The sequence below is a fragment of the Triticum dicoccoides genome, chromosome 5B (assembly GCF_002162155.2).
Source record: "Triticum dicoccoides isolate Atlit2015 ecotype Zavitan chromosome 5B, WEW_v2.0, whole genome shotgun sequence".
NCBI classification, from domain to species: Eukaryota; Viridiplantae; Streptophyta; class Magnoliopsida; order Poales; family Poaceae; genus Triticum; species Triticum dicoccoides.
Window position 1 is genome coordinate 652,593,632 of NC_041389.1, and position 14,329 is coordinate 652,607,960.

General features: G+C 43.1%; 1 long non-coding RNA gene, 3 other non-coding genes and 1 pseudogene across 4 annotated transcripts; all 5 read left to right on the forward strand.

Moving 5' to 3' along the window:
• The first annotated feature begins 1,723 nt into the window (after positions 1 to 1,723).
• On the forward strand, positions 1,724 to 1,943 carry LOC119313488. The gene has a single exon (XR_005151767.1). It is a non-coding gene; the product is annotated as a small nucleolar RNA U3 (small nucleolar RNA).
• A 2,182-nt stretch (positions 1,944 to 4,125) lies between these two features.
• On the forward strand, positions 4,126 to 12,429 carry LOC119312359. The gene is made up of 9 exons (XR_005151309.1): positions 4,126 to 4,713; positions 4,793 to 4,899; positions 6,469 to 6,865; positions 7,107 to 7,184; positions 8,472 to 8,575; positions 8,658 to 8,764; positions 10,922 to 11,020; positions 11,100 to 11,192; positions 11,944 to 12,429. It is a non-coding gene; the product is annotated as an uncharacterized LOC119312359 (long non-coding RNA).
• LOC119313493 lies at positions 6,142 to 6,362 on the forward strand. The gene has a single exon (XR_005151773.1). It is a non-coding gene; the product is annotated as a small nucleolar RNA U3 (small nucleolar RNA).
• On the forward strand, positions 9,187 to 9,407 carry LOC119313491. Its single transcript, XR_005151770.1, has one exon. It is a non-coding gene; the product is annotated as a small nucleolar RNA U3 (small nucleolar RNA).
• On the forward strand, positions 9,451 to 9,654 carry LOC119313495 (annotated as a pseudogene).
• Positions 12,430 to 14,329: the final 1,900 nt, after the last annotated feature.

Here is a 14,329-nt window from a genome sequence, read left to right on the forward strand (position 1 = left end):
TTGTTTACATGCTTCAATCAATGCTTAATTCTGATGATTATGTTCTTGTTACAGATAGAATTTTAGTTAATGAGTTCTGCCATAGGTATGTAACCTGTTTGCTCTTTGTAGTTGTTCAAGTAGAAATATAATGCCCCGGCCATGCAACAGAATTGTTCCTTCAGTTTTCTTTTGATACTGAGTATTAGCACAAGATGTGATTGTTATAACTTATAAGTCGTCTAATCATTGTTCCTGTAACCTCGTAACTTTGCAGATATGCCGAGCACTTGCTTATATACATAATTGTGTTGTCATCTGCCACCATGATATCAAACCACAGAGCATTCTCGTGAGATCTTTAACCTCCTTTTCTATGCTTAATATGTTGTGCTGTTGTGCTTTACATATCTTCCGTCAAATCCTGCAGAATTGTTTGGCTAGTTGAGCTTTCTTTACATCTGGAAGAACATTTACCAATCAGATTTGAATAACCACCACTCCTAGGAGTAATACATTTTACTAACCTAGTAAGCTTTCCACTGTAGGTTAACCTACATAACACGAGCTCAAAATCTGAATCTGTGATTTTGGCAGTGCAAAAGTCTTGGTAAGTTATCTTCTATAATAAGGTAGAAATTTAAATGCTCGAGTACTGCCGATTTTGAAAAGAACATGCTAAACTTTCTTGATAAGAACAAAAAAAGGGTGCGCACTTATGCCAGTAACCTACCCAGATATGATGATTTCTAAATTGTTTTCAAAGTAATGTTTTGCATATATGTCCTACATTTACTCAAGATATCTGCCATTATTTTGTTGTGGTTTTGTTCACTGCAGACTGAGTATCTGCTCTGTCATGGCAGAACTGCTTCCCCCATAGGTTTTTCATTCATGCATATAGTCTTTTACTCCCTCCGTCCCAAATAAGTGTTGCTGATTTAGTAAAACATTAGTACAAAGTTGTACTAAATCAACGGCACTTATTTTGGGACGGAGGGAGTATTTTACTATCTAGCTTGTTCTCATAGTATTCATCCATCCATGTAGCCTCTTTTTCCTGGGGGAAAGTGGAGTTGATCAACCGGTTGTGATTACCAAGGTGAAATCCTTGCAGTATGACATTTGAAACTGTTTTCTCCTGCGACCTGCATTCTTTATAATGACATGTTCGGTCATAGTGCGTCGCAGGTCTTGGGGATACTCCAACAAGGGAAGAGATCAAGTGCATGAATCCAAACTACACGTTGTTCAAGTCCCCACAAATTAAGGCTCATCCATGGCACAAGGTAATGTGTGCATATTATCAAGTGCATGGCGTTTTTTTTTTCCAAAAATGCTGCACAGGTACGTTGGTAATTAGTGAATGGGTGTTGTTTAATCAAGCATGAACTAATACAATACTGAAAAAAACAATTCATAGTTTCTCAGATATTCCCGCCAAAATAAGCATTCCTCAGATACTTAACAAAAAGGAAAATAAATTACAACGGACAAAAATGGAAAGTTGATGCAATGGAAAAAAAAGGGCCAGACGAGGTGGGTGTTTCTCAGATGGGCCGGGCTCTGTCTGTGTTTCCAGCAGGCAGCAGCCCAACCTCACGGGCCAGCACCCAACCCACGAGTCCTTCTAAAAGCTCACACAGAGGGGGAGCTGCGTGGCTGCACTCCTAACATTAGTCCCACCTCGCCAGTTTAAGGGGAGCGGAACCAGCTTATAAGCCAAGGCGCAGCAAATGGAAGCACGACCTTACTTGAACAGGATCTGTTCTATAGGCTCGTACCGCTGCATCCTTTACTAATAAGGAGGCAAGCACTTCAGTCTGGTTGATGCATTCTGACCTCTGGGCCAGAGCGTGATTAACGGCCAGGATTCCCCTTATGGGGGCAATCCACGGCTGTAGAGGATCGTTCCTGCCTTGCTCATGCCTGTGCAGGGTGGCCCAGAGGTTGTCTGACAGACTACAACATCTTTTTTTGCCTTGTGCTCGTTTTAGCCAGTCTCTTTTTCAGTTTCTCATTCTACATTCAGTCAGACTGCAGTTGTATCGGTGAACACCCCTGTAGCGTTCCCCTTCCTGAACTCAGCCACGCCGGCGCTGCCAGTCAAGTTAAATGAGAAGTGACCGAAAAAAAATGATTTGAGATGAATGAAGAATGAGAAGAAGGCCAAGATAACGAAGACCGAAGATGAAGAATAATAAGAATACTGATGAAAAGACTAAAGACTGAAGATAACTAAGGTACTGAACAAAGAGAGACTGCAGTTGTATCGGTGCTCGTTTTAGCCAGTCTCTTTTTCAGTTTCTCATTCTACATTCAGTCAGACTGCAGTTGTATCGGTGAACTGCCTTGTGCTCGTTTTAGCCAGTCTCTCATTCTACATTCAGTCAGACTGCAGTTGTATCGGTCCTGCCTTGCTCATGCCTGTGCAGGGTGGCCCAGAGGTTGTCTGACACACCCCTGTAGCGTTCCCCTTCCTGAACTCAGCCACGCCGGCGCTGCCAGTCAAGTTAAATGAGAAGTGACCGAAAAAAAATGATTTGAGGTGAATGAAGAATGAGAAGAAGGCCAAGATAACGAAGACCGAAGATGAAGAATAATAAGAATACTGATGAAAAGACTAAAGACTGAAGATAACTAAGGTACTGAACAAAGAGAGACTGCAGTTGTATCGGTGCTCGTTTTAGCCAGTCTCTTTTTCAGTTTCTCATTCTACATTCAGTCAGACTGCAGTTGTATCGGTGAACTGCCTTGTGCTCGTTTTAGCCAGTCTCTCATTCTACATTCAGTCAGACTGCAGTTGTATCGGTGAACAGTGATCTACCTGCAGTTCGGCGCCACCTCCACCTCGAACACCCCTGTAGCGTTCCCCTTCCTGAACTCAGCCACGCCGGCGCTGCCAGTCAAGTTAATGAAAATGGATGGAACTGAAGAGTAATTAAATATATGGAGGGAACGATAACTGAAGATTGAGGGATGAAAGACAGTGATAACTGATGACGGAAGGAATGAGTAACAGTGGAAAACTAAGAATGAAGGACTGATCACCATCCACCCCTCGCTCTTATACTCCTTCAATGTCTCAAGACTGATGATAACTAGCACACACACACACACAAAAAAACTGAAGAACTAATGGCTGGATGACAAGAATGACAAGTGAAATGAGACACTAATAACTAAAACATAAAACTGAGAAGTGACCAGAAAAATAATGATTTGAGATGAATGAAGAACGAGAAGAAGGCCGAGTTAAAGAAGACCGAAAATGAAGAACAATAAGAATACTGATGAAAAGACTAAGGACTGAAGATAACTAAGGTACTGAACAAAGAGAGAACAATGACACTAATAACTAAAACATAAAATTGAGAAGTGACCGAAAAAAAATGATTTGAGATGAATGAAGAATGAGAAGAAGGCCAAGATAACGAAGACCGAAGATGAAGAATAATAAGAATACTGATGAAAAGACTAAAGACTGAAGATAACTAAGGTACTGAACAAAGAGAGAACAATGAATTAAGAAAAAAAGAGTGATGTGGCTAAAAAAGGAGAGTGAAATCTGAACAAAAGACTGTGGACTACACAGTCCATTTTATCAACAATCCTCATAAAGTATGACAAGTTTTCTTTTTGGTGGTTGGTTCGCTTCTTTTGGACACAATGTGCTGTTTGTTAGTCCCTGACCATTCATTTGGGGATTTATTGTAGCTACAATTTCGTTAGTTGCAAATATATTTGAAGCTTTACAAAAGCTTGCATTTATAGTGAATGCAGACAGGGTATACGGCCTCCCTGGATAGTGAATATGGCTTTGCTTGATTTTGCGTGTGTGTGTGTAATGAATCAGTATTTCGTTGCAAGCATATGTGCTTCGCAAAAAAATAAAATAAATATGTGACTCACTCTGCCACAGATTTGCAGTGTATTTTACATCCTGGGAATGCATGGTTTTATGCTCTGGTTTCGGCCTGTTTGACATCATGACGTCTATAAGCACCCTGTTTTACTAGATGAAGTGACTCAATTCTTCATTTGCAGGAGACCGAGCCAGATGTGGTTGCAGATTCTGGTGCTGAAGATGGTAACATATTTGCAAGCACAATCCGTGGCCAAAATGGTCTGCCTAAACAGGTAAAGGCAACTGGCAAAGACAGAGTTATTGTTTCTGCCGGTGCTGCTGGCCTTCTGTGGACTACTTGGAAAACAAGAAATAAATCTTGTTTCCAAGGTGTATTCCATGGAGATCCTACTTATGTTATTTTTTCTTTGTGCTCTCTGCTGGATTTGTGGCCAGTCCTGTAGAAAAGAGGGGTGCAGGTGCGAAACATGCTGCGTCAGGTGTCTAGGAAGCTTAACCAAGTAACACGCGAAATGTTCAGTCATGAGTGAGATTTCAAAATCGTTTTGAAAGTAATGTTTTGCATATATGCAGGTCAAGTGAGAGCTGAATATCTCCTACATTTGCATAAGATATTACAGAGCACCACTGCACCAGAACTGATATTAGGTGCAACTGAATATACTGCTGACATGGACTTGTTCTGTTTTTTTTACGGCAGACTGAATATCTGCTATGTCACGGCAGAACTGCTTCTCGGGCAGGTTTTATTCATGCATATAGTCTTTCATTTTGCTCTCTAGCTTGTTCTCAAAATATTTATCCATTCACGCATCCTCTTTTTTCCTAGGGAAAGTGGAGTTGATCAGTTGGTTGAGCTTATCAAGGTGAAATCCTGTACTATGATATTTGAAACTGTTTTCTCCCGCGACCTGCATTCTTTGCAATGACATTGTTCAGTCATAGTGCGTCGCAGGTCTCGGGATACTCCAACAAGGGAAGAGATCAAGTGCATAAATCCAAACTACACGAAGTTCGAGTTCTCCCGAATTAAGACTCGTCCGTGGCACAATGTAAATGTGCATGTATTGTGTTTGTCATGCAAAATTGCCTGGTCTGCACAATTGGTGTTCTAGTTGGCGCATACTTTTGGAGCAGGGAGAGCTTTACCGTTGACTAGGATGCTGATAAACTTAGATAAAATTCTCGAAAAACAGCCTTTCGCCCCACTTTATATATAAAGCAACAACACAGTGCAATACATGGCTGAATGATACAATGTAGTGAGAAAGCCCTCTTACAAAGCAGATAGAAAGATATAACAAAAAGGCCAGAGCTGGCCTAACACCTCGCCTAGGACCGACCGACGACGTCAAAACTCCATGGCAACGCCCCCAGGAGGGTGACCGCGCAATGCGTTGGCGCTGCTGAGTCTGTGAACAAACAAGGGTTTTCACTGGAGCCTTGGCACATGGACGAGACCCACGACTACGTCTTCAAGAAGATAATGACACCTGTGGGCGCCAAGTGTGAAGCTTTCGCTCGGGAACTCGCCAAACTCACTAGGAGGCGCCTCGATCACCACCACAACGAGAGTTAGGCCAACCCCACCAGACATGGGTACCAACAGAGGAGGCTAGAGCCTTCGCCACTACACCCTTGCCACCTACACGGCCAAGAGGTGAAGGCACCACCGCCACCATGGAGCCTGCCGGAAAGCCCATCGTGGATCCCGCCATCCGGGGCTGCTGCCTCGGCATCGCCAAACAACTCAACACCGATGCCAAAACACGTGCCCGGCACCCCGACCAAGCCACGAGCCTCCACCTTGACATGGACAGAGAGGGCTCGGAGCACGCGCAGGAGAGCAACCAGCCCCAAGCAGAAGGACCAAGTCCAACCCCTGCTCCGCCGGCCAGCCGCGTCACCCAAGACGTCCTGGTGGCCCAAACTGTGAGAAAATCAACGCTCATCAATTTAGAGTTTCTCGGTTTTTTTAGCAGACGAGAGTCTCAGATAATCCGGCCAAAAAAAGCATTCCTCAAATACTTGACAAAAAGGAAAATAAATTACAACGAACAAACATTGAAAAGCTGATGCCACGAAAAAGCCACACGAGACAGATGTTTCTCAGATGGGCCAGACTCTGTGTATCCAGCAGGCAACGGGCCAGCAGCCCAGCACGCACGAACCAGTCCTTCTAAGCTCCCATCGAGGGGGCGTTGCTGCGCAGCAGCATGCCTAACATTAGTCCCACCTCGCCAGTTTACAGGGAGCAGAACCAGTTTATAAGCCGAGGCGCGGCATGAGGTAGCACGACCTTACTTGAACAGGATCTGTTCTATAGGCTCGTACCGCTGCATCCTTTACCAATAAGGAGGCAAGCACTTCAGTCTGGTTGATGCATTCTGACCTCTGGGCCAGAGCGTGATTAACGGCCAGGATTCCCCCTGATTGGTACAATCCACGGCTGTAGAGGATCGTTCCTGCCTTGCTCATGCCTGTGCAGGGTGGCCCAGAGGTTGTCTGACAGACTACGAAATCTTTTTTTCCCTTCTTTTTTTAGACTGCAGTTGTCTCTGTAATACAGTATCTGCATAATGAGCATGCACTTGACTTTCTGGAACACGACGTTGCTGCAGCATGAGCGCGCATCTGGCCTGGAACTTGAACTTCGTGTAATGCGCCTGGTAGCTGACCTCTCCCGACAGTGCCACCTCGAACAACCCCGTCGCGTTCTCCTATCAGAAAATGAACACGGATGGAACTGAAGAGATGGAACTGAAGAGTAATCAAAGGGAACGATAACTGAAGATTGAGGGATGAAAGACAAACATAACTGGCAAGTTTTTTCCTTTTTCGGTTTGTCATCTTCATAAACGATGTGTTTGAATTGTCTGGCAAGTTCCCATGATATTCCAGACTGTTTTTTGTCATCTCTTCCCCTCCCCCGTGTTTGTGCCTCAAGTGAGATCGGTTCTAATGCTCCAAGTAGTTCAACTGGCAATGCTCTAAGAAAGAATGCTGTCATGATGTAAGGTATATACTGAGAGTTCAGATTTATATTTTATTTGTTTATGGTAACAGTATTGTCTAATGATTGCTCTTCCCCTTTGTTCCCTTATGATTAGTAACAAATATTATCACAATGTAAATTTGGTCCATGTGCAAAAGTGGAGGTTTTAAGGAATCAAGACACGCTTGAGCATCAAGTCTCTTACATTGATGACAGTCCTTTTGTGCTTATCTCTAGTTATCTGAATATGCCCATCTTTTGCAGGAGACAGATAATCCAACTGAGGATCATGGAGTTCTGATGCTTAAACCTACTGAAGATTACCATATTCTGTGCAATTTGGTTGGTACCATTTTTGTAGATCTCAGAAAATGATCATCTTGTGATTTCCTTTGTGTGGTTTCTTGGTGCTCTCCTGCATTACTTTTCTTATTCTTTTAGTCATCTGCATTGTGTTGCTACCCAGTAAGGTGGGTGCAGCTCTACTTTTCCTTTTCTAAATAAGGAGGTTGCATTGACATCGCCACATCAGCGATGATGATCGATGGTATCAAACAGTCTTTCTGCTTGCTGGACCACTTCAGCTGTGATGTTTGACATTAAATAGCGTATTATCCTGAATCATACACAGTACATTCAAATCAGAGAGCTTGATTTCTCTCTCTCTCTCTGATAAGGACACCACTTTATATCTGTTTGCATTTTGTAATTATCCTTATTGCATTTAATTCACTTGATGCTTCCATCCCAACAGAAAATTTTAGGTTCATCAATCGCTTTATACAGGATATTTTGTTGAAACCTCAGTCAAAATCGTGGGCCTCTGAAACAGGCCGAGTACTATTAAACCAGGCTAGACTTGACATGAATTAACTTTGCTGTAGGTTGGCATTTGCTTATCATTGATTTTTTTATATGGATATTATAAAGAAAAAAAAACTCTTTGGGGTTTTCTGTGTTGCTCTCTACTCTGTGTGCGTTAATTAATTTGGATCAGAGGGAGTACAACTTTCTTCTTCTATGTTTAGTTAATCATAAGGTCCCATTTTCTTACTACCTCCATCCCTAAATATATGGCATATAAATTCTGTCAAAAAGTCAATACTTTCTAAGTTTGACCAAGTATATATACAAAAATATGACGATAAACAATACCAAGTCAATATCAACATATCCACCATTAGATACATTTTCATATAATGTACTTATTCAAATTGTAATAGTTGACATTTTCTTCTATATATTTGGTCAACTTAGAAAGAATTGACTTTTGGACTGAATTTATATGTATCATTTGGGGACAGAGGGAGTAGTATATATTCACACAGGTGAATCATTGTTTTTTCTGAGATAAGTATTTGCACATTTTTGTGGTAGTGTGGACAACGATAGACCATCTACTGTATGCTTCAGCTAATTCTTAATTCTGCTGATTTTGTTCTTACTACAGATAAAAATTTAGTTAATGCGTTGTGCCATACATCTGTAATCTGTTTGGTCTTTGTAGTTGTTTAAGTCAGAAATATAAGGTCCCGGCCATGCAACATAATTCTTCCTTCAGTTATTTTTTGATATGATTGTCATAAGTCATCGTCTAATCATTGTTCCTGTAATCTCGTAACTTTGCAGATATGCCGAGCATTTGCCTATATAATATTTGTGTTGGCATTTGCTTATACGCAGCCTCCTTTTCCTGGGAAAGTGGAGTTGATCAACCGGTTGTGATTATCAAGGTGATATCTTGCAGTATGACAGTTGAAACTGTTTTCTCCTGCAACCTGTATGTATTCTTTAGAATGACATGTTCAGTCACAGTGCCTTGCAGGTCTTGGGATACTCCTACAAGGCAAGAGATCAAGTGCATGAGTCCAAACTACACAGAGTTCAAGTTCCCGTGAATTAAGGCTCATCCATGGCGCAAGGTAATATGCATATATTATGAGTTTTTTTTAGTATGTCCAGAAATGCTGCACGGGCATGTTGTTTAATCTAGCATGAACTAATATGAGTGCTGAAAAAAAAATTAGAGTTTCTCAGAAATTCTCGCCAAGAAATTCCTCAGATATTTAACAAAAAAAGAAAATTAATTGCAGCGAACAAAAATGAAAAGCTGATGCAACATAAAAGAAAAGAAAAGGCCCACATGAGACAGATGTTTCTCAGATGGGCCGGGTTCTGTGTGTCCAGCAAGCACAGCCAAACCTCACGGGCCAGCACCCACGAGTCCTTCTAAGCTCACACAAAGGGGGCGCTGCTGCGTAGCTGCACGCCTAGCATTAGTCCCACCTCGCCAGTTTACAGGGAGCAGAACCAGCTTATAACCCGAGGCGCGGCAGGAGGTAGCACGACCTTACTTGAACAGGATCTGTTCTATAGGCTCGTACCGCTGCATCCTTTACCATTAAGGAGGCAAGCACTTCAGTCTGGTTGATGTATTCTGACCTCTGGGCCAGAGCGTGATTAACGGCCAGGATTTCTCTGATGGGGCAATCTAACGGCTGTAGAGGATCGTTCCTGCCTGGCTCTCATGCCTGACAGGGTGGCCCAGAGGTTGTGTGACAGACTACAAAACTTTTTTTCCTTCCGTTTTTTAGCCAGTCTCTTTTTCCAGAAGTACTCTAACAGTTGTGTCTGTCATCTGTATCTGAAAGAGCGAGCTTGCACTTCAGTCTGGTTGATGTATTCTGACCTCTGGGCCAGAGCGTGATTAACGGCCAGGATTTCTCTGATGGGGCAATCTAACGGCTGTAGAGGATCGTTCCTGCCTGGCTCTCATGCCTGACAGGGTGGCCCAGAGGTTGTCTGACAGACTACAAAACTTTTTTTCCTTCCGTTTTTTAGCCAGTCTCTTTTTCCAGAAGTACTCTAACAGTTGTGTCTGTCATCTGTATCTGAAAGAGCGAGCTTGCACTTGACCTTCTGGAACATGATGTCCGGCGGCGCGAGCTGCAGCTTGAGCATGCATCCTGCCTGGCTCTCATGCCTGACAGGGTGGCCCAGAGGTTGTCTGACAGACTACAAAACTTTTTTTCCTTCCGTTTTTTAGCCAGTCTCTTTTTCCAGAAGTACTCTAACAGTTGTGTCTGTCATCTGTATCTGAAAGAGCGAGCTTGCACTTGACCTTCTGGAACATGATGTCCGGCGGCGCGAGCTGCAGCTTGAGCATGCATCTGGCCTGGAACTTGCACTTGCAGGTTTACTCCGCAAAGGCGCAGTTCTGCGACAATGGCCAGTCCTTGTGATAGGGTGTGACACCGTTGGCCTCGAGGACCCATGCCTTGAGATACGCATTGATAAGAAGCCTGTCATGCAGGCCGAAATGGTCTGCCCAAACAGGTATAGGCTGTGAAGCGAAATTTGCTGATATGATGGTTAATGAAATAGCCGGTCAGTTACATCGCTGAACATGTGGTTCGAACTGGTTCTTCTGTTTTTCTTTTTCAGGTAAACCTCTGACATTTGCGTTGTCTGAACTGGTCTATGCTCAACTAATTGTCAAAGGCATATAACCTGTTATTGTCAACTCTTCAGGCCAAATGTCGAGAAACGGGTTCCCATACAAAGGTTCTTCCAAGGCAAGCGATACAAAAACAGGGAAGTGCAAATTAGGCATTGTTCCAGAAACAGTAAACCGGATGGCTAGACAGTACAACAGAGTGAATCACTCAAAGAGCGCCCCTCATTTATGTCAAACTATACACTTATCACTTGTTTAGTTAATCATAAGGTCCCATTTTCTTAGTATATATCACATAGGCGAATCATTTTTTTCCGAGATAAGTATTTGCACATTTTTGTGGTAGTACGGATTACAATAGACCATCTAATGCCAGCTTCAGCTAATGCTTAATTCTGCTGATTTTGTTCTTGCCACAGATAAAATTTGAGTTAATGATTTTTGCCATGCATCTGTAATCTGTTTGCTCTTTGCAGTTGTTTATTTCAGAAATGTAATGTCCTAGCCATGCAGCAGAGTTGTTCCTTCAGTTATTTATCTTTTGATACTGAGTATTAGCACAAGATATGATTGTTATAGGTCGTCGTCTAATCATTGTTCCTGTAATCTCGTAACTTTGCAGATATGCCAAGCATTTGCTTCGATACATAATTGTGCTGGCGTTTGCTTATATATTTTTCCTGGGGAAAGTGGAGTTGATCAGCCGGTTAGGATTATCAAGGTGAAATCTTGTACTCCGGTACTGTGACATTTGGAACTGTTTTCTCCCGCGAACTGCATTCAGTCACAGTGCTTTGCAGGTCTTGGGGTACTCCAACAAGGGAAAGGATCAAGTGCATGAATCCAAACTACACGGAGTTCAAGTTCCCGCAAATTAAGGCTCGTGGCACAAGGTAATGTGTCATGCACAATTACTGTTCTAGTTGGTACATACTTTCGGAACAGAGAGAGCTTTAACATTGACAAGTGTGCTGATAAACTGTGAGAACTTAAGGCTCGTCAAAAAAAAAATTACCCGCAAAAAAAAAACAATTTAGAGTTTCTCAGATACCCCTGCCAAGAAAAGCATTTCTCAGAAATTTTTTTAGCAGAAACATTCCTCAGATACTATGCAACGAAAAGGAAAAGGAAAAGGCACACGAGACAGATGTTTCTCAGATGGGCCGGGCTTGTGTATTCAGCAGGCAGCAGCCCAACCTCACGGGCGAGCACAGCACCCACGAGACCTTCTAAAAGCTCCTAGGGGCCGCTGTTGCGCAGCTGCACGCCTAACATTAGTCCCACCTCGCCAGTTTGCTGGGAGCGGAACCAGCTTATAAGCCAGGCGCGGCAGGAGGTAGTATGACCTTACTTGAACAGGATCTGTTCTATACGCTCGTACCGCTGCATCCTTTACCCAGAGGGTTGTCTGACAGACTACTAAAACTTTTTAGCCAGTCTCTTTTTTTCGGTCTCCTATACATTGTCTGATTTTTCATTTTTGGGCAGTTTTAACCACATAATCTATTTGCAATCACACATCTCAAATTATCTGTGACAGGTATATAGCACATAATATAACAGTGGCAAGAAAATCTGAAGAACTAATGGCTGGATAACCACATAATCTATTTGCAATCACACATCTCAAATTATCTGTGACAGGTATATAGCACATAATATAACAGTGGCAAGAAAATCTGAAGAACTAATGGCTGGATGACAAGAATGACAAGTGAAATGAGACACCGATAACTACTCAAAATATCAGTGTCATTCAACCTATGGGCCACCCTGCACAGGCGTGATCCAGGCAGTAATTTGGGATCAATGAAGAGCGAGAAGGCTGAGGAAAAAAAAGACTAGAAAATGAAGAATAATAAGAATACTGAGAAGACGAAGGAAGAAAGTGAAATCTGAACAAAAGACTGGGGACTAAACAGTTACCAACTTCATGCACATATGCTAACTCCATTTTATCAAGAATTCTTGTAGAGCACGGTAAGTTTTTTGAACTAAAAGGTTTAAAAACTGATCCTAAAACTGAGAAAAATAAATAAAGCACGGCAAGAATTCTTGTAGAGCACGGCAAAAATGAAGGTCTGGAGATTAGTAGAGAGCTAAATCTCATGACTGAACACTGAGAAGACTAAGGACTGATAATTGCAGCTTCTTCGGCAGTCCCGGAGTTTTTGAGGTGAATTTTTTCCAAACCCTGCCAGACAAAGAAAACAATTACTTGATATCAGGAAATGAGCAAATTGAAGTTGCCGATATGGTGCGATAATGATCGATTTAACTTACTTCTCTAGAATTTGAGTCATGTCCGCATACTCCTTGGGATATTTTCGTCTCGAGTCTAAGAAGGTTACTAGTCCCTGCTCAAGCTTAATCTCTAGGAGAATATAGTGGAAGCTACGCACGCATGCATAACTCATCAATTACATTACTATAACGTCGACTAATAAGGGAAACCGAATATGCACAAGACAGTAACACTCACTGGAATTCGTAAGGGAAGACTATTATAGCTTTGTTTTGATTTAATACAAACGATTGTAGCAGCTTGGCCTCGATATCTTTGGCCTGAAATTTAACCATATATGCATCTATGAGATTTGTGTTAATGAACCCAATATCACCGATTTGTCTTTTCTTCAATTCGGCGATCTTCAATCTGCATAATATAGTGAGGATAATTAAAAATACATGCAATGAAAGAGCTGACCTATATATAGAGACTTAATGACAGAAGTAATACTACTTACAGGCAGTAGCAAGTGATCATTAATTTATCGAGGGCCTTTAGATTGAAAAACTTGAAGAACTCCTCAAATGGAACATTCAACAGTTCAATTCCAACGAGGTTATGCTCCTCTCTAACTCTCAACGTCAAAATATTCCTCCCCTCAGACTCTCTGCAGGTTTTCATGTACCAATCATGGAATCTTCGCATCATCGTTGTTAGAGATCTTTCATCTTTGATGAGAGGCTTCCCGTACACGTATTTGTGTTCATCCACCTCCAAGAAATCATAATGTACATCGTCGGGCAGGTAATCTTCAAGATTGTTATAACCGGGCACCATCTCGCCCGGATGATTAGCGACGATATCGCTAGACACCTGGAGCGGGGGGAACGATTGGTTCGCTTGTTCGCCGAGCTGGGCAACTTTTTTCCCAGCTCGTCGTTCTGCTAACCTTTGACCACTGACAGTACTTCCCGACCACTCCGCTGCGATAGATGACTTTTTAAGAATGCGCTCATAGTTGTCTTTTGCCGGAGACTTTGGTGGTTTCTTCAGGGCAGCCAGAGTATGCTTCGCTTTTACCAGATCTATCTTCTCCTCCGGAGGTGGATGTTTCTTTGCTTTCACCCCTTCAAAGAAGTTGTTCACTTCGGCTTGCACGATCTTCGTGTTTTCCTCCTGGCTCCTCTCATATGGTAACTTCTCAGAAGTCTTCAGAGAAGGACCATATTTGTATTGCCTGCCTCTGGCTGTACAGCTAGACGCCGGAGCAGACGGAGCGGCTGCAGCTGTCTTTCCTTTCTTACGAGGCAGAGGAGAAGGACGACGCCTCGGAGCAGCCGGAGCGGCGACGGGTCTCTTCCGCCCTTGTTGATGAGGTGGAGAAGGAGAAGGCTGGCTGCTCAGGCGCGCCGGTGCAGGCGGAGAAGGAGGCAGAGTGCCGCCATGCGCCGAAGAAGGAGGCTGAGTGCCCTGATCACTCACCGAAGGAGGAGGCGGAGGAGGAGGCGGAGTGCCCTGACTCGCCGGAGGAGGAGGACGAGGCGGAGGCGTCCAGTTCGGAAGGTTGATGAGCTCCTTCCGCCATAGGCACGGAGTCTTCAAAGAAGAACCCAGCCGAATCTCCCCTTCACCCGTAGGGTGGTCAAGCTCAAGGTCCTCAAATCCGTCCGTTATTTGATCCACCATCACCCTAGCATATCCTTCTGGAATCGACCGACCGTGGTAGGTTGTGCCAGGTTCAGTAGGAAAAACAGAGCCAACAGCTGCCTTGACTTTCAATGTCATCCATCGCGCCATAAG